This window comes from Neovison vison, chromosome 9, assembly GCF_020171115.1.
Source record: "Neovison vison isolate M4711 chromosome 9, ASM_NN_V1, whole genome shotgun sequence".
Classification (NCBI taxonomy): Eukaryota; Metazoa; Chordata; class Mammalia; order Carnivora; family Mustelidae; genus Neogale; species Neogale vison.
In genome coordinates, this window is record NC_058099.1 from 73,439,830 (window position 1) to 73,459,811 (window position 19,982).

Below are 19,982 nucleotides of genomic sequence, written 5' to 3' on the forward strand. Positions count from 1 at the left end.
GCCTGGGTGATCCCCGCCCAGACCTTCCGGCCACTACACTGTGAAATATTTAAAGGCAATGGACAAAGTCCCACAGGTGTCCCATTTGACTTCTGTCTGTCTCAAGGAATCCACAATAACCCTGCTTTCAAACCTAGACCTAGCAGTTCTCGACATGAATCTAAACAGTGCCTAGTCAAACAAGATCACTTCGACTGCCAAATTTACTGGCAACCTTTTGAAAACCGCCTGGTCTATAAACTCCCCACGGTTATCTTCAATCCCAAATCCCTCAGGGCAACAGTAAGCCACAATGACTCTGGGGCTGCTTCTACCATCTCCCTCCTGGGGGCAGTGGAGGCACTGATTCAACCAAACAGGGTTCTGTTAGTCCTCAGAGCTGCGAACAGGAAAAGGGGAGACAGGCCAATATTCAAGAAACCATCCAGTACCCCTTCAGGAACAGAACCTGCTGCTGTCAACAAGGAGATCTAGAGCTTCGAACAATCTTAATGCAAGACTAATTAAAAATACAGGAAAAGAAATCTCCCTTAATGAGAGAAACCATTTTCATGAGGAGACCCTTTCTCTTGCAGGGTACCTTGGTGGCAAAATACCCACAATTTGTTTGTACTGTACAAATAGTAACCATTTTGCAACAGAAGTCCTCATTTCCTAGATTTAACCACCAGAATCTCTAAATAGCCAGGTAGTGGCCTGCATTTGTTTGCTGTAGTTACCAACAGTTGTGGCAAACATGGGTTATGTCATTAGGCTTTGTATCATTTTATTCAGAGTTTTTTTTTTTATTGGGGAGGAGAGGAGGAAGTGTGTGTATATGTTTATAGTCAGAATTAAAATCTGTGCAAGTTGCCTAGAAACCAAAGCACAGAAGAATTCACAGCCTGATGCATGCTGAATTGCAGCTGCTGGAAACAGCATGTTCTCCCAAGCACACTCCAGGCTGGGCTCATTCCTATCTATCCCTGTCATTCAAGGTTGATGGTATCTAGGTTTCCAGGGAGTTTGGTTTCGTTACACCATCCCATTTGGTATAATGAGAGAAATCAGTGTTTTCTTCACCCTGGTTAAATTCACTTAATTCTTTAGGAAACTTAGGTCCCTTCTCCTGTGTAGTACATATGTGTAGCTTAACACCAGAGAGAGATACAGGCCTAAGTGGCAGAGAACTTGCTCCACACAGAGTAAGTATGGATAGATGGAGGCATGGAAGGAAGGAATGAAGGAAGGAAGGTTGGTTTCTCACACTAAAAGCATTCTCCACACTGAGCAATTTTCACCTAGAGAACTCCATGTATTTTGTACACAACTGAGGTGCCCACCTCCCCACCGTGTCACCACACTCCTGGATCACATTCTGTAAGTGGGGGCTCAGTCAGAACCCCTATCAATCACCAAGTGAAGCCAGATAACTGTTAGGAATTTATGAGCTTCTTTTGCCAGGTAATGGGCTACACTACCCAGATTAATCAATTATAATGTTACCACAGTTCTCAGAACTGAGCATTTCCTTTTCCCAGTATGTCTGAAGGCTTGCAGAGAACAGCTGAAGAGAAAAAACAGTGCTTGTAGGCTTTTCAGTTGAGCGAACTGAACCTTTCACCATCTTAAAATGGTCTGTCCCAGTCCTTCGGTAATCTCCTAGAGACACTGTGCCCAGAACAAAGATGATACCTTATGTACTCCAGAAACTGAGGGGTGGAGAAGAAATGTGAGTATCACAGGGGAAAAAAATGCAAGTTAAATTTCTGTAGAACACCTGAATTCATCGAGCTTTGGTGCCCAAGATGCTGTGTTTTTAATATCATAATTTCAAACACTGAAACCCGGCACACCCTTTACAACTGAATGCAGCAATACTTCCAATGACTTTCAGGTGCCAAGGACAAAGATATTTTCCATAGTTATTTGTACAGCCTATCATTTCTATCAATGAACTCTAATCGGCTTTCTGGTAAAATAAAGGATGACTTCAGAAAGAATTCCTAAGATAAAATGTTAGAGATTTACAAAGGAAAATCCTTTTTTTTCCAAGTCACAATGAAGGCTAAAAGGTGGATGAAAAAATACATTATTCCTGAAACTTCATAGAAGAGTTATTCATAACGAAACTACCAACACCGTTCTGAGGTCATGTTGGTGAAACACTGTGAAAGCCTCTATGGATTCTCTACAATTTTCATGCCCACAATTAGGCTGGGAATATCTCACACATCTGTGGTGTGCAAACAGAGGAGCAGCACACCGGCTTTGAATGGAAGCTGAAAAGATGCTACTACTTTCTGTAAGTGGCACATTCAGAACGTATGACCTGCCAAATTCCACTGCATCTGATCGCCTCACAGTTGAACTGGCAAGAGATGACACTCAGGGCCCTGACTGCTAAGGCAGGCTTAAGGCCAGGCTGGAAGAAGGAGATCAAAGGGCCTTCAGGGCCACTGCCCCCCATCCCCACCTCCCAGCTGACTTCAAGCCCTGTGTCTTCAGGTCAGACATGGAGTTCACGGGACAGCTTTCCTCTCTATCTCAGTTATGTCATACCTGGTGACATGTGAAACAAACTAGTGCTCTTCTCATGTTTAAAAAAAAACAAAAACAAAAACAAACCCTCACCATTCTGGTATCTGCTGAAAGGCATATAAAAGTCACACTTTTTGAATGGGTTGCTACTCTTACAAATTTATGTAAAACTTGGGATTGACTTTTTTAATTTTTTATCCCCCCCCCCACAGGTGAGGACCAAAAGCAAGTAGGGCCTACCAGGTAAATTCCATCTTCATGAATTACAACTTCAAATAACTAAATTAAATGTCCTTCTGAAAACCAGTGTTAAGATCTTCAAAAAGCAATCAAACTCTCCAGAAGATTCCAACTGCCCTCAAGCTTAGAGAAGCTTAGGCTTAAAGGAAAATGTGCTCCCACAGAATCACAGGTGCATCCTCATAAAGGAACCCTTAAACATAGCAGGAATTCTTTTTTTTTTTTAAAGGACAGTTTTGTTTTGTTTAAAGATTTTATTTACTCTTTGGTGAGAGAGAGCAAGCAAGCATGAGAGTTAAGAAGGTCAGAGGGAGAAGCGGACTCCCCATGGAGCTGGGAGCCCGATGTGGGACTCCATCCCAGGACTCCAAGATCATGACCTGAGCTGAAGGCAATCGCTTAACCAACTGAGCCACCCAAGCACCCCACAGCAGGAATTCTTAAAGATGTCTCAATTACTAGACAGCAAAAACTTGGGGAGATTTAAGACACGAATATTTGTACAATCCTTTGTATTCAAAAAAACTCACTGTGACCGATGTTGCAGGAGCGTCTCCCTCCCTGGGGTCTGCAAACTCTCGTGTTCATTTTTTATTTTCTAGATGAAGCATCTGAAAGCATGTGGTAGGAGGTAAGTCTGGGCAAATGAATGATGAAGGGGCAGTGCCTACTCTTGCTGACAAGCTATACCACATAGCAATTTCTTTTAAAAAAATACTGTATGAATCTGCTGTCAAAGGGATTAATTTTAATAAAACAGCAAAGCACAGTACAAAGGAAATTCCTTAGAGAGTTACTACTGTTTAGATCTTCAAGATGCTCATACTCGTCCTCAACGTGAGGCAAACAGTTAGCTCTGGTTATGGACAGCTCCCACAGGATGCATAACTGGGGCAGGTTTTTCAAATATGCCAACAATTAATGTCCAGTTTCAGGAAAAAAACGATGTGTGATTACTGTTGGAAATGTTTACTTCCAGATTATTAAATAAAATGCTAGGTGTATAGGATGTCTTCTCACTTCTCTCCCAGGTTCATAACAAAACCAGAAACGTTTCAATCAATCCAATCCAACCATTAGCCAGAATCACAGCAAGGCCTGCTTGTCAAGCTTCTCCTTCTAGAGATCTGTATTACATCACCGAAACAGTATGTGCTTTCTCTCAGTGTGGCTCATGTCAAATCAAGGACTGTCAGTTGATCAGAATTGAAAGCATAATTGTTCCAACCTTTCTCCATTAAAAAAACATGAGGATATTTACATCTTCCAAGCAAGCTCCTTTAGCCCACATAAAAACTGATGAGCCAAAGGAGGCCTCACAGGCCACAATATGTGGTTTAAGGGGAAAATTAATACCCAAGTAGAGTTCCAATACTAGCTCATCTTTACTTTTAAATTGTTTCATCCTCACCCCTCATGCCATTTCTGCCCTATTTATCATCTCAACTTGTAAGGAGCATGGATGGTCTCAAATTCTCTCATCTCTGTGATCTGTGATCTGTCAGAGAACTCGATTTGTATTTTACCAGTTTTGTCCTTTCGTATCCTGATGCTATTCTATCAAATCGACTTATATTGCAAGGAAGGAGAAAATGGGGGCGAAAAAGAATGACTTAGTGGGTGTCTGGATGTATTTTCCTTTATTAAGGATCCACTTTATGAACATACCAGTCTAAGCTATTATTCAAAAGGATGGTAAGACTAAAGTTGAAGTAATCGCTACTTACATCTTGGCTTTGAGAAAGAAATAAAAATATGATTAAGTTTCAAATGTAACTGAAAATCCAGGTTTTCGTGAATGTATCCTAAGAGCAAAACAACATGAATGTTGGGACTCAGAACCAAATCTCAGGAGACAAAGTAGGGACATGTCATCAACAGGTCCATTAGAAAGCAATTCTCTCATTGTCAATGGGAGATCTGCACTAACAGAGGTGGCAGCAAAACAGGGACAGAGAACATACAACATCTTATAATACTATTCGGTTAAGCAAATGAGGATTACAATTTTCTATGTAGAGTATGCCAAATGTAACGCCTGGTACACAGAATTATGGGCATTTAACTTTTGGCTATACAATATGATTTTTACTACATCCATATGCAGAATCATTATGTAATTCATTCTTGATTCCCATTTCTGAAACAGCACAAAATAAACACAAAAAACATCACTGTGATTCGCTGAATTACACAAAGCTCCTATTTCTAAATATCAAATATTCCAATGTGATCTTTTGGGGGAGAGGCATGTTAAGGCGACTTACTTTATTATTAATTAGAGTGTCATATAATTAACCTAGTATTTCATTTTTGAAGATGGGGAACTGTGAGTTATGAACTCGTACCTTAAGTCTCTCTCTCTCTCTCTCTTTTTTTTTTTCAGTAAAGTCTCTCTTAACATGAAGAATCACTGACCGATGGAGGGACGCCCACACACTGGTTTAACACGTCACCTCTGGTAGAAAGGCTGGATGGAGGACCATGGCTGAGTGGAAGGAGAGGGAAACTGGACAAGCAGATTCTGCAGGAGAGAAGTCACCATGTGGGGTGTGGAGGGGGTGGATAAGAGATGAGAACCAAGAGACGGGCTGGGCACTTGGGAGGGCATGAGGCACCTGAATCAACAGGTAGGGGAGAGACCAGCACCAGCAAGAATAAGGTATCAAAAAAGGGGTTTAATGAGGACACATGAGGCTGACACCTCAAATGTGCCAACCTCTGGCCTCCGTGACCCTGTGGTAGAGAACAGCCTCAGAGATTTAACAGACCTTGGCAGTGCGGCTATTCTTAGCGGTCTCTGCTGACTGAAGCTGGAGGTACCTTCCTTCAAACCATGTAAGGTGTGCCTCCAACTCCACCGTTCTAACGGAAATCTCCTCAGAAGTTACACTGGTATTCTAAATATAGCCATTCGAAACTCTTATTTATTTATCTGGGAGAGAGAAAGTGCGCATGAGAGCAGGGGAAGGGCAGAGGGGCCTGACATGGGACTCGATCTCATGATCCCCCAAATCATGACCAGCTGCCTTACTCACTGAGCCACCCCAGGCTCCCCTAAAAACAGTCATCCTAAAATGAACTTGGGTGTTCTAGCACTTGGCACAGTATCAGGCAGATCCTTATCCCCACTGCGCGCGCACACACACACACACACACACACACACGTCCCCAGTTGGTAAAGAACGTGGGAATGCTTTGGGGCAGCACAACCTATAAAATTAGTGGTCAGGTTATTTTATCATAGAATAAAGGCTATTTCATCATACCCAGAAGTGAGGACAACTACAGATTACCCTACGCTGACTTTATTCAATCATATATTTACCAGCTTGTTTCAGGGAACGTATATCTGTTCCTCAGTAACACCCAGTGTTTACTAGTTACAAAGCTCGGCCTCTGGTGCTACCAAAATGTGCCGCAACTGGATCATGGGCCTCTCAGAGGCCAACAGAGCAGAGCGGATGCTGGCGGGACATCAGCTCTTCTGACCAGTCCCACTGGACACCCACAGTAAGGGTGAACATCGCTGTCTTTCAAAGGACAGAGAAAAACATCTCCAGAGTTTGCCCTGTGGCTTCTGGGTCAACAGAACTTGAATGGCAGAACTTACTTAACTGAAAACATAGCCAAGAGGCATCTTTTTTAAAACAGTGCTATAGAACTTGCTTGTTTCCCTGGAGGCAAAAGCTCGCTCCGATGAGCCCGGGGTCCCAGGAGGGCCAGCACGTGTACCTAGAGCACCAACAAGGTGACCCAAAAAGGAAAGGCATGCTCCCAGAAGCAGCCGGCCCTGGCTGGTCAGGACCAATGGGGTTCTCTCAGACATACATGATAAAAGGTAGAAAGTTTTCTGGCCCACTCACCACCACACCGGAGGGCTTCTGGGCCAACACACACTAGTCTGATTATCCTCAGACATGTGCCTTCTGATCAGGCCCTTTCCGTGTTACGGTTAACACAACAGGATAAGAGAAACCACAAAGTACAAAAAACTATGGGGGCCTGAACAACTTATTCATGCCCCGCCCCCTCCATGAGCACTGGAAGAAGACATCTTTAGCAGAAACACATGGAATCAAAAGAAAGGGTGGGGGCTGTGGAATATCAGAGCCCTTCAGTGTGGCATGAGGTCCACAAACAGGACAATGCTCCAAATATCTGGGACAAGTTGAAAGACGAAGAGCGGATAACATTCGCTTCTCAGAATTGGGATACACTTCCAGCGTTGGTGGTACAGTGGTGAGCACAGCTGCCTTCCAAAAATGACCCTAAATGACATGATCCAGTAACAGTTCAGGACACTCATGTTTTCATTCTCCTACCCTCTGGGAGCTGGGCTGGGACGAGGATTCATGATGTACACGGAAGCTTCAGCAATTCTTTGGTTCCTTGCGGGAGGGAAACCCAGTGGCCCCCTTTGGTCTTCACAAGCATGCAGCTCGGATGATCTGCTCCACCAGCTGGCTGTCAGAAGGGCACGAGCGACGAGCTGTGCTTCTGGCCTTTGACGGAAGGGGAGGTCTCAGTCAAGTATCAGTTGTTAGAAAGAATTTCTGAGGGACTTACTTTCTTCTCACATGAAAACGAAGACCCACATGGCACCATGTGCTGGCATTTAGGGGACACGTATAGCATTCCTAACCAGAGCAGGTCCTGCTGTTGCAGGTTTGTGACGAAAAGAGAGCCTACCTACGATTCACGGCATTCTAAACTAAAAAAGAGCAGATGCGAGATGAGCAAAAGGAGACAGATGTACCGACTCCACTGTATTTAATTCAGTACCGGTAAATGCAGAGATCTATTATTCCCAAAACAATTCACGCTATTCACCTGCACAAATCTGTATACAACATTTACTCTGTGTGGGCCACAGCGGGTGTGTGCGTGTGTGTATGCATGTGTGTATGCCTGCGCACCCCAGGTATGCACGGAGCACGGCAAGTGCCAGACTTTCTACTAGATCAGGACGAAGCCTCTCTGGGAGGGGTTCTCACCCACGTACACAGCAAGATAGCCAGAAAAGCCAGTCCGGCAGCACAAAAACACAAAAATACTGAAGAAGAGGGAGGCATCAGTTATAACCCCTTTTAGGACTCAATTATACTACTCTGAAGTTAAGACTATTTGCATTTTAATAGAAGCCAGAAAAGACAGGCCAGATGTGTCACTGCATATTCCTTAGAAACAAGCTGGGAGGATCAATTTCAGCCTCTTGAAATAGAACAGAAATAGCCCCCACAGTTAACTGCTGAACAGAGGCTCATCTTCCATGATTCCCTTGTTGTGACTGCAAGCTCAACCCACAAGTCACAAGGTGAGCTGGCAGCATGCCCTCCGCTCCTGCATGGCCCCTGGATTCCCGATGACAGAGAAGGAGGAGACACAGCATGGCTGTTGCCACTTTTTACACCAAAGGTCACACGCAGAAAGTCAAAGGTAAAAGGAGTAATCTCACAGCCCTGGCGCCCGCTCCTGCCATCCATTTGTGAGATCATGACATTAGATCACAGTCTGCATTTGTAAAAGTTTACTCACAAGATCGTTTCCACATGGATTCAGTTAAGGTACACAAGTCCCTGGGAAAGCCAGGATTCTAGTACTCACTGTCAGTCAAGTACCTTTTTATGAAAGGTATAAAACAGGTCTTTCCAAAAAGGCTAAGTTTCAAAATCAGTGAATTCAGCTAATTAGAAAAAATAAAAAGTAACCTGAATGAACCACCTTTGAAGTCACAAATACAAAACACACTCCCCTTCTTTTTCAATAGCTTTTTTTTTTTTTTTCACTAAGTGACTTGAAAGACAAACACCAGAATAGTAAGAGTCTACAGCTTTCCAGATGACTGGATCATAGGCAGTCTTCCATTCTCTTCTTTAGACTTCCCTATATTTTCTAATTTTTCTCTAATAAACAGTGTATCACTTAAAAAAAAAAAAAAAAAGATTGTATTTATTTTGGCAAGCGAGAGAGAGAGAGCACGCTGGACCGTGCAGGAGCAGGAGAGGGATATAATCTCCACCAGACCCAGCACTGAACGCAGAGCCTGACGTGGGGCTTGATCCCAAGACCCTGATATCTTTACCTGAGCTGAAACAGGAGTACGCTGGGTCTGACTAAGCCACCCAGGCGCTGTTTTAAGTACATCACTTAAAAAATGTTAATTATCTTGGCTCAAGTTGGTTTGAAACTAGAACGCGAGCTAAACACACTGAACTGAAGTAACAATACAGGAAAGGTACCGCACAGGAAAACAAACTTACTCTATGCAGAAACTAGGAACTTACCACCCTGCGCCAGTCAACTCAGCATTCAGTGTAGATTTCAACCACCTGAGCAACATAAACCAGGATACCCAGTGAGCGCCCCCAATCAGCCCCGTGGGGCGGGCTGCCACCCTGCGGTGTCGCTCCAATTTGACCAAGAAACTCTCAAAGACCCATGCAAGGTTTAGGGGAAACTCAAGTTATTACACTAATAGTGGACTTGGTTATTACAAATGGAGTTAAAATTAGTTCCAACTCCCTGCCCCTTAGGAAACCTTTCTCAGGAGCTTGCTTCCATGAGAAGGCTGAGTTAACACTTTTTCCCTCCTGGTGTGTCCCTGATAAGCTGCTGGAGAAGATGCTTTTAAACACTGAAATGTCCAAAATATCAATAACAAATGGAAGAAGAATAAGCAATATTGGAAAATCTGCAAACTGGAATCAGTGCTAAAAGCGTGGGCAGCTGGCAGAATGCCATGTCTCTCAAACCCAAGGATGAAGAGGGACTGGCACCGCACCAAAATGGCCAGTAGTCATGACAGGATGTCAGGTGTCTGAGGGCCCAGGGAAATGCTGCACACACAGAGGACATGCAGATGTGAGCGCTCCGAGGAACTGCTCTGCTGAGGAAATACTGGCTGGAAGGGCCGCTCCGGGGGGATCAGGGGCACGGCTCCTCAACAGGAACACACGTAGACAAAAGGGCAAAGGCCACGAAAACCGAGACTGGTACAATGATTTAATGTGTGCATCTATGCAACAGCCCTCAGGAACTCAGTAATGTCATCATGAGGCCCAACAGCTCAGTTCTTCATCCTACCACATCTCTTCTCAGAAATATGTGACTAGGCTGTGAGGGCCCCCCATTCCCCACTGAGGGTGTACATGGTGTCAGGGAGGATTCTGCAGTGATGAAGGCAGCAAGCAGTCCTAGGGAGTACTGCAGAGCCCACAGGATAATCAACTTACAGCAAAGGAACACAGCTCAGTGACCTGCCCTCCACAGGTATCCACGTATTTGTTCCACCCCCACCCCCACCAACCCCCCTTCCTCGCACCCTCTGAGAGCTGCTACTACCTCCCATTAGCTCTGCCACTCCCTTCCACACACTGCTGTAACATGGACTGAAAGCCTGTTGGAATGTGGAGCCCATGGCTTTCAAAGTATCAGAAATAACACCTCACTTTCAGAACTACCTTGAAAAGAAATTCTTAGATATCCTCACATATGTAATACATATAATGAGAGGGAAACCTTAATAGAATGCCCCATCTGTAACATAAAGGAGAATTAAAAGGAGAGTGGGTCCGGATGCATTAATGTGAATTTCAGTATTTACAAGCCTGTGAACCCTAGAAGACATAATGAAGCAATAAGAGGCCTGAAGAATCCCCATAAACACACAGCTATTAGTGCAAACTGAATCAGACATGCTGTGTAAGTTACTCAGACACAAAAGCATTCCCACAGAGGACAAGGGAAAATTCAGCAAAATACAATCCTCCCAGATTGACCTGGCAGTCACATTCCTAGAGACATCAGGAAATATTAAAACCGTGCATGTAAGAGTCAGGGCTAAGCTCGGACACTGGCCCCATGATTCTCACCTAACTCCGGAGCAGGCACCTGAAGACGGCAAGCAGCAGCATACTGCGGCCACAATGGCAAGCGCTATGCACTGCAGGCACACTGTTCCTGGGCTCAGCCTGATATAAGCCAAGAGCCCCCAGTCACAGTGGTTCTTCCCCGTGAGAACTGCTCCTTTATACCAAACTCCACCCACACGTCAGAGCGCAGGAACAGAAATGGAGGCCAGGCCAGGTGCCACAGACCTTATTCAGCTGTGGCTGTCTCCTCAGTTATCAGAACATGAGAGAACATCTTTGCTGCTGTTTCTCTCCCATGCATTTATATCACTGGGAACTTGGGTACCCCTCTTCCTTTTCTCTTGGGAGGTGAGGTGCTCCCGCCCCTGGAAGAACATCATCTTTACCCTGTCACTGCTAAAACCAACCCTGGACAAGCACAAATTGTTCCAAAGACCAACAGGCCTCCTGGGGCACCTAAGGAGCGGTCACAGACCTCACCCAGGAGGCTCGGTCATGACTAACTAGGACTTGGTTAGAAAAATGTTTATTTGATAAGCTCACTGCCAGAATAAAGCACACCTGTAAATCTGAGAATAAACAAAAAGAATAAGCAACTTCTATCACTTGTAAAGGTGCACAGTAATCCCTGTCATGTCAAATGATGGGATAAATTTTTCCTGTACAACTTTTGTGAGGCCTTTGGAAATAGCCCAGGTTCATGCAAATACCCCTACTTGCATTTTTAATAAAGAACTCTTAAAAGCTACCTAATTCTATAAATTAGAAAACTTACCATTTGGTTATTTAAAGCACCATAAAATATGATTCTACATACATTTATCTAACTCTACATTAAGACAGTGTGTATAATTAGAAATATAAACTTACAACCTTTGGTATGAACAAAAGAGAAAGTTACAAAAAGAAAAGCACAAAAAATAAAATCCCTTCTCAAAGTAAACTAACTTAATGTTGAAACAATGTATCACACGTGCCCATGCGCATGCATGTACATGTGCGTGCGCGCACACACACACATACACACACCCTCCAAACTTTTATCAAGTCTAGGAAAAAACCCCACATAATTAGAGATTAGAGAGGACAGAGTACTGACGACTACAATTTTGGTTAACATGATTAACAATGCTTGAAAAAATGTAAGAAAAACTAAAACAGTTTCTACCTTTCTTTTCTGTATAAGAGTATCAAATTAAAGTCAAAGATTAAGGTTATTCCTTAAATAGAGCCTTGTTAGGGTGTGGAGAAACTAGAACCCTCAGGCATCATGTAGGAATGTAATACAGTACAGTTTTTTGGAAAACAATCCAGCAGATTCTTAGTTAAGTTACACATAAGTTTAGTGTTAAGATTCCCAGGTGCCTACCCAAAGGAACTAACAACACACAACCACAAAGAAACCTGGTGAGCCTTTATAGCAGTGTCATCCACAACAGCCCCCCACTGGAAACAACCCAAATATCAATCAACTGGTGAACAGACAGACACAATGTGTACAGCCTTACAGTGGAACACTATTCAGGAATTAAACAGGAACAAACCACTGGTACACGTTACAACATGGATGAACCCTGAAAATGGCACGGTATGCTAAGTAAAAGAAGGCAAACGCAGTAGATAACATATTGTAGGACTCCACTGATATGAAACATCCAGAAAAGGTCAATCTATGGAAAGGGAAAGAACGTTATGGGTTGCCCACAGCTGCAGGGGTGGGGTAAACAGGGAGTCACTGCTAATGGGTACCAAGGATCTTTCCAGGATGATGGAAACATTCTAAAACTAGATTCTGGTGATGACTGCACAACTTGGCAAATTTATTAGAAACCAATGAATTGTACAATGGGTTTTATACTCTATACGTTATACCTTAGACACACTGTTAAAAACATACACATAACACACATATACAGAGCCTCCAGCTAAAGCCCTGGGCAGCTATGAGATGTTAAATCTGTATTTTGGTTGTCCCTCTTTCTTGACTTCAGACTGGAACAGATGACATCATGCCATTAACATTATGAGAATGCAGAATTTTGCTATTCAATTTCCTCTTAAAGATAATAAAGGAGCATGGTGGGGGGGGAGGCGCGCAAGGGGAGCAAATAAATCTGCTCTTTCCTCATTACAGAGTTCAAACCAGGTCACGGCCCTGTTAGCCGGTAACCACGAGTAGCTTACTTATTACTGCACACTGCCGGCGGGGGCAGTGATGGGGCCTGGGAACGCAGAGTCCACTGCCCTATGAACATAGGACCTTTGTCATGGGCAAACCTAGGCCAGGCACTAGGCTAAGCATGCTAACAGACACTCCAAACACTCAAGCAATGAGAAACCAGGGAAATGGTTGTATTCAGTAACACAAGCCACTTACCTCCCAAAACTCAAAGTTAGGTTTTATTTGCTAAAATTGGTATCAACTTAATCATTTTAAATGATGAGAAACCTCAGTCTGGTAAACAGGCACACCATGTACAATGCCCTGAGATGACCTATCTAGCCTTCCTCTCCCATCTCCTACTGAGTCAACTGCTGCCAAGCACCTACTAAGTAAACTTCTTACTTTACTCATCTGGGCAGGGACTTCCAGCCAGTGTGCTAGCTCTGCCTTGCAGACTCATGACGGACCCCTTCCCAGCAGGACAATGGACTGGATGGTCTCTGGCACTGTTGTGGGTAGACAGTGCCCATTGATGGAAGGGGCAGGATGACAAACACGTGGAACGGCCCTCTAGGACATGGGTCATGCAAGGAGTAAGAGCAAGGACAAGCTAGTCAGTATCTGGAATTTTCTGACCACCCATAGCCAAGACTGCCCCTGCCATCTACTCACAAGAGGTCCCACCAGAAGCCACAGCACACGCACCATGTCTAGAAGACAAGAATCTTAGGACCACCTTATATGTCCCTGTACAAAAGTTTTCGAAAAGGAAAAAAATAGTAATAGTAAGTACATGAAGTGATAAGAGGGCCAATCTGATAGAAACGGTATGCAATTATCTTCTGTTGAAGTTGGCAAGATAAAAATCCATCTTAAAAAATGAAATGCTGTGGAAAACAGTAGAATGGGCAGGAAAACAGAAATGCTATATTTATCCTCCTCTCTCCCAGCACTCTTGAGTATTTCCTCTATTTTCAGAAGCAATAAAACTATTCTCCGAACCAGCATTCTCCCTGAATCAAGAGACACACTGGCAGACAAACTGACCAACAAGCCCCGGCTGCCATGGCGGGGTCCCCGCCCAGCCCAGAAGGGAGAAACACACCATCTTTGGGGCAGCAGGCACTCACATGGGGTTACACAGACACACATCTGCATACCGTTGCAGCTATCCGCTGAGAGGCGCCCTCCCTGGGCCTATGAAATCCTTCCAGTGGCTCTCACCACTCATGGAGAGCTACGGCACTGCCTGGGAGAAAACGGGGAGAATGTTCCAGCAACCTCCTTCTCAGGGGGGCCCACAGTGCCCCTTACCGTGAGCGAGCCTGCCACTGAACTGCTGCTCTCTGTCAAGAGAGGTAAGAATATTCCAGGAATGCCAAGGACGAATGAGAAGGACCAGCAGTGTATTCTCATGATTCATTCTCCTCGTTCCAAACCTACTTTCTCGCTCATTCTTTCATCTCTATTTAAAATAAAGTTCACAGAGGAAAAGTAGGCATCAGGTGAGGAAAAGCAGCAACCTGTATAATCTGATAGAGCTCACTGGCTAATACAACATTTGACATGAAAATTATCCTACATAAAAAAATAATTTCTTTCCCATAAAAAATTCAAGCCTGTTCATAATTTAGAGGGCATGTGGAGTTTCAATCCTTAGCAATTAGGGAGCAAAGTCAGCCCACTGGGTTTTGTCCAATGACCCTTTTAACTACTTGAAAATGATGTCTGATTATCAAATAATGTGATGGCTTATCTATAAAAACTTCTTTCTAAAAAATATTGATTCTTGATTTACATAAGCAAGGACATTCTGAGAAGCCTTTTTAAATCATGCATAATACATTACTCATAGTTGAGACGAACACTGGGCCCATTTCTTCAGGGTCTAAGTGGGTTTCTATTAGTCCGCGTCTGGGGAAACTCACTATTCGGAGCCAGCTCTACATAAGAATAATAGTTATTGTAAACTCAGACCTCTATAGTTGCTGGGGGACAGGGATATCTCAACACTTATTTCTGAAAACTTCCTGGAATTCTACTGTACTCAGATACCAGCAAGAACTGTATTTCTGGCTGGCCAGACCTTCTGCCAACTGAGATGACTTTAATTAAGCCCTCAACCCAAATTAACAGAACCACGACTAAGGACTTCAACTAAAACTTTCTTGGAGGAGCCTAATGGAAACTTCCAACAGAACCCCAGGTAGTATTTGCTTGGGGTAAAGCGGCCCCACAGAGCAGATTCCTGGGTCAGCTTAGGAGAGAGGTGCACCTCTAGGCGAAGCTGAGACCTGTCACAGAAGTAACCGGGCTGCCTCCCTGGTCTTCACGCTGGGGACACTCCAGCTGGCTCACAGACACCAGGCAGATATTCCAAACATGCCATTCTTCTGCAGCTACATTTCTGGATCTATCCTATTGCTTTTCAGGGTGCCTTCTGTTCTCTTAGTACACCACAGATGATAAATGACTTTCACCCATGATGACGGTACCAGAGAAGCCCATCCCCGATAACATTAAAAACTACTGTCAGTGAGCAACGATTCAGTGGCAGCTCTTTGCTAAATGCTTTATAGTAACTATTTTATAGATGAGGAAAACTGAAGCTTTCACAAACTAGTTTGTCCAAGATGAAAAAACCAGTAAGGGATAAACATGGGATTTCCAGCTACCTGTCTATGATTTCCAGGTTGTGAAGGACAACAGCGGCGAGGGCATATGATGACACAGTATCAGTTCAATTCTAGGAGCACAGATGACCCACAGGCATCAGCTACAGCCATCACCACAGTTCGGTGAAAAAAGAAGTTAATGGAAATCACACATGCTCTGGGAAAAAGAGAAAAAAAAAAAAAAAAAGGGCTGGGGCATCTGGGTGGCTCAGTGGGTTAAGGCCCCTGCCTTCGGCTTGGGTCATGATCCCGGGATCCTGGGATTGAGACCCACATCGGGCTGTCTGCTCAGCTGGGAGCCTGCTTTCCCCCCTCTCTCTGCCTGCCTCTCTGCCTACTTGTGAACTCTGTCAAATAAATAATAAAATCTTAAAAAAAAAAAAAAAGGGTCCATCCACAAAAGATTAACATTTTTCTTGTTAAGGAAACTGAGTCAAAAAACTGCCTGGGAAATAAATGCTCTCAACACATGAACTCTTTCTACTGAGCTACTCTTCCAATAACTACTTTATTTTAATTTTCAATTATTTTTCTGAAAAAATATTTTTTTATTTATGAGAGAGAGAAAGAGTGAGTGGGAGGGGCAAAGGAAGAGGGAGAATCCCAAGCAGAATTCCCACCGAATGTGGAGTCCAATGCCGGGCACGATCTCACAACCCTGAGATTGTGACCTGAACCGAATCCAAGAGTCAGATGCTTAACTGAGCCACCCAAGTGCCCCAACTTTCAATTATTTCTGATATTAAGATTCACTATAAAGAATGGTCTTAAAATAATAAGGAAGTATTTCCAGATTTGCTGGTAATAGTTTTTCACAGGAAAAAGTCCCACCACGACTAGCAAAGAGAGGACTTCTTTATTCTTAACCCTCATGTAAATGATGTGCCTCACCCTCCTGATTATTGGAAGATCATTTTGAAGATAAGTAATTAGAATCCTGAAGTTTACATATATTTATAATACATCCCTTTCTCTTCTCTGTAACAGTTCATCATCACAAAATAGGTTTAACACAAAAAATGAAAAACTGAGAAATTATGAATATGTGTCCAAAATCTACAACAATCCCAGGATTATTTTACTCTCCTCTCCACCTGCTTTAAGAATCTGAACATAAGAGGAGTCCTGCAGCAACAAGCCTGATTTCTTCTCTTCTGTTATCACGAACTCCCACCAGGATTACTGCAGTTTTCAAAGACATGACTATGAAGTTCAGCAAAACCTGTATCTTTCGCCTCCTGTTCCAGAGCCTGGTTTGCTCCACCTTCACTTTTTCCACTGAACCTCTCCCTAGGATGGCTCATGATGACAATGACTTTGCATTATGCACAGGGCAGTTCTCGGGGAGCATGAGTCAGAGGCAGAGGCAAACAGCGCCAGCTCTGGAAATAGCGCCCGCAGCTTCCCTCTGAGATGGGAGACAGTGGTCACACCAGCAGGTCTCGCCCCTCACCTCCCGGTTTGCAGGTCAAAGGCCGATGGAACAGGTAAACGTGAGTGGGTACGTCTGCACACACCCACCCAAGTTGTACGTGCATGCTGCTACACAAGATCCTTTGTTGAAGGCAGCTCAGCGTCATTTAGATTTGTCTTACGATAATGTGGTGCTTTGAGATTGGGTAACGCTACTGCTAACCAAGTCAGTGACTTAATCTCTAAAGAAGACTCAAAGTATGCCAGATGAGCAACACAGGAGTATCATCCTGGGCCTTCTCTCCTGCCCCTTTTACTCTGCTGGGGGGCGGGAGAGGGCACCGCCCCCCCCCCCCCCCCCCCCGCTCCTGTCTGCAAGTCTGACGCACTCAGTAGCTACATTCTATTCACCTGCTCATTTCCGGCACTATCCTTCTGTATCTTACCGGCTGTGTTACAGATAAAATATAAGCAGTTTTTTCCCTAAATCAGAATATTCCTACTCACTTCGCCCTGCCAACAGTACAGCGAGTTCTGAGAACTAAACCTTTTATAATCCAAGTTCAGCATTAGTTTTATCAATACTGCATTTGGGAGTGGAGGTGGTTTGATTTGACCTAAAGTATGAGCTGAGAGAGACAGAAGAAAAATGTGACCCTAGATGTGCAATACAGCAAGGTAGGAATATATAAATGTAAATGTGGAAAGCAGCCTTGCATTTCAGAATAAATAACGTAACCATAAAGATACCTGCAAAGACTGAAGAAAAGGAATTTGTGGGTGTACCCTCGGTGCATTCCAAAATAAATGACTAGTTATCTGGTCACACATTGGACTGAAAAACTACCACCACCACATTTTCATGTTGCAGTTGCTTGGACTGCGATAAGAATCGCAAAAATTCAAATAATCTGTGCCTTGCAGGATTCACTAATTTAACATGAAAAGCAAAAGTTCACATCAACCCTTGCAGACACCCTAGCTGCCCCTCCACAAAGTCTTACTCTGTGCTCGGAAACAACTGAGCCCTCAAAATCGGACACGGTCCATGCCCCACCATGCGTCTACTAGGAAAAGGCCCCCACTCTGCATGTGTTCCTAGGTGACAAGGGATGACCGTGGAGGGTCATCCCAAGTCTCCCAGACCTTTTTTCTGGGCCTCTCACAGGTGTCCCTGCCTTTCAACATAACAAAGACCAGTGTGACCCATTTCTCTTCACCTGGAACCCAAGGCTACTCTGCCTCCACCCCCTGCTTTGGGAGGAACAGTTGAAAAGAGCCAAAAAAAAAAGGGGCGGTGGCGGGGGGCAGACCTGGGCTCTGTCTGGTCCTAGGCCAGATCTCCAGCCTGGAACCCAAAGCTCTTGGGGCCTCCATGTTCTCACGTGTAAGTGAACCGCTGGCCCTCGAGAAGCTGCAAGGTCTTCCCCTGAGTCCAGCAGCTCTGTCCCATACAACCTCCCAAATAAAGCGCTGAAGTGAAACCAGAGTTGTTCAACTTCCCATGAGACATGTTCCCCCTCATTTCCTCTCTTGCCGTCCAGCACCCCTGAGTATTCAGGACCTCAAGCAGCTTTCTTAACACCACAGCGACTAGGACACTCCGCCAGGTACCTGACTGACAGCTCCAGCAGGTACTTTAGAAGCTCCCTGATCCCTGAGGCTAATAATACATTATATGTTAATAAAAATTTTTTTAAAAAATTAGAAGCTCCTTGGTGGTGGCAATTACATTTTCTTAAGTTCCCAACCTCTTAGCTCCTCCCCATGTGCTGTGCGGCAGCATCAGACCAAGAGGAGATTTTCATAGATCTAAAAGCCATGTTCCCTTTATTATTTATTTATTTTTGAGAGGGAGGGAGAGAGCAAACACTGGGTGGCGGCAGGGGCCGGGATAGAATCCTAAGCAGGCTCCACACTCAGTACAGAGCCAAACACGCTCCACCTCACAACCCTGAGATCACGACCTGCCTCGAAATCAAGAGTCAGGATGCTTAACCGACTGAGTCACCCAGGTGCTCCCTCATGTTCCCTTTAACATTTAGAAACTCAACGTGACCAGCACTCATTTCAGAGAAAATAATCATTTCATAGACAAACCACCTGTACTAGAATTCACTTTTTGTTCTGAAATAAATGTAACACTGTGACCCTGTCTAGAGAAAGGTGACAGAGGAACTGGAACCTTCGCTTCAACTGGCCAGGCCCCACAAAATGACCAGGGAGACCGAGACATGTCCCATGTTAAGTGGCTTTCAAAGGCTGGGCATTTGTATAAGCCCTACCAGCCCTCAAAGGAATTTCGTATCAAAACAGTTTGGCCTAAAGGTGCAAAAGCAATGACGTTCTGACAGTAAGAAAGGTAATGGTCTAAAATGGAGCTTTGCTAGACTACAGTTTACAGCCAGAAGGGCACTTCTGAGAGTTTCCAATCTGGACAAACTGAAGAGAGACGCTGATGAAATGCTACAGTAGCTCTGAGAAGCAGGATGAGTCTTCTAGAATAAGCCAGAAGACGGGCATGTACAGAAACTTGTAAAAGTACTACTACTACATTTGCCGGGGACCAAAGAACAGTAAGAAACCATGGCTGAATTTTGTTTTTTAATTAGGAAATAAATTTAAGAATGTTTTCCTGTCTCAGGATCACAGGGAAGAAAAACCCAATGACTAGTGTTACTGTCCATGTCAGAAGGTAATCAGCCTTTCACAGGCACTAGAAGAGATGCCATAAAACATATTAAAATATTTAGTACATGCCAGCTGTCTTAGATAAGTCACCTCACCTAACTCCCACAAAGCTCTGGTGAGGCAAGGATCTACCCCCTTCGACAGGACGACAGACAGGTACTGGCTCAGTCAACAGGGACCACCCCCGAAGCAGACAGGCCTGTGTACCGCACAGGAGCACCTTTCCAAGAAGACACTAGCCCATCTCCACAGAAAACAACTGGATTTCATCAGACCAAATTCCGAGAGGATAAGAATGGATCACTCAACAAAGATCAAAAGACAGCCACACCCAACAAGGCTATGAGGACAAAGAGGAGTCTGAGTCACAGGGAGCCAGGAGTTGGAACAAAAACAGGCTGCTCT

General features: G+C 44.2%; 1 protein-coding gene across 6 annotated transcripts in view; it reads right to left on the reverse strand.

The window, feature by feature from the left end:
* The window catches only part of LOC122917633 (aminopeptidase O (putative)), a 336,369-nt gene that overhangs the window by 43,819 nt on the left and 272,568 nt on the right, over positions 1 to 19,982 (reverse strand). Inside the window, exon 14 of one of the 6 annotated variants that reach the window (XR_006386419.1) lies at positions 3,291 to 3,371. The exons of 4 other annotated variants lie outside the window; for them this stretch is intronic. The gene's annotated coding sequence lies outside the window, so the exon portion shown is untranslated. Of the gene's footprint in view, positions 1 to 3,290; positions 3,372 to 15,473; positions 15,631 to 19,982 lie in introns of all 6 variants that reach the window. One more of the 6 variants, XR_006386420.1, reaches the window with a different exon arrangement.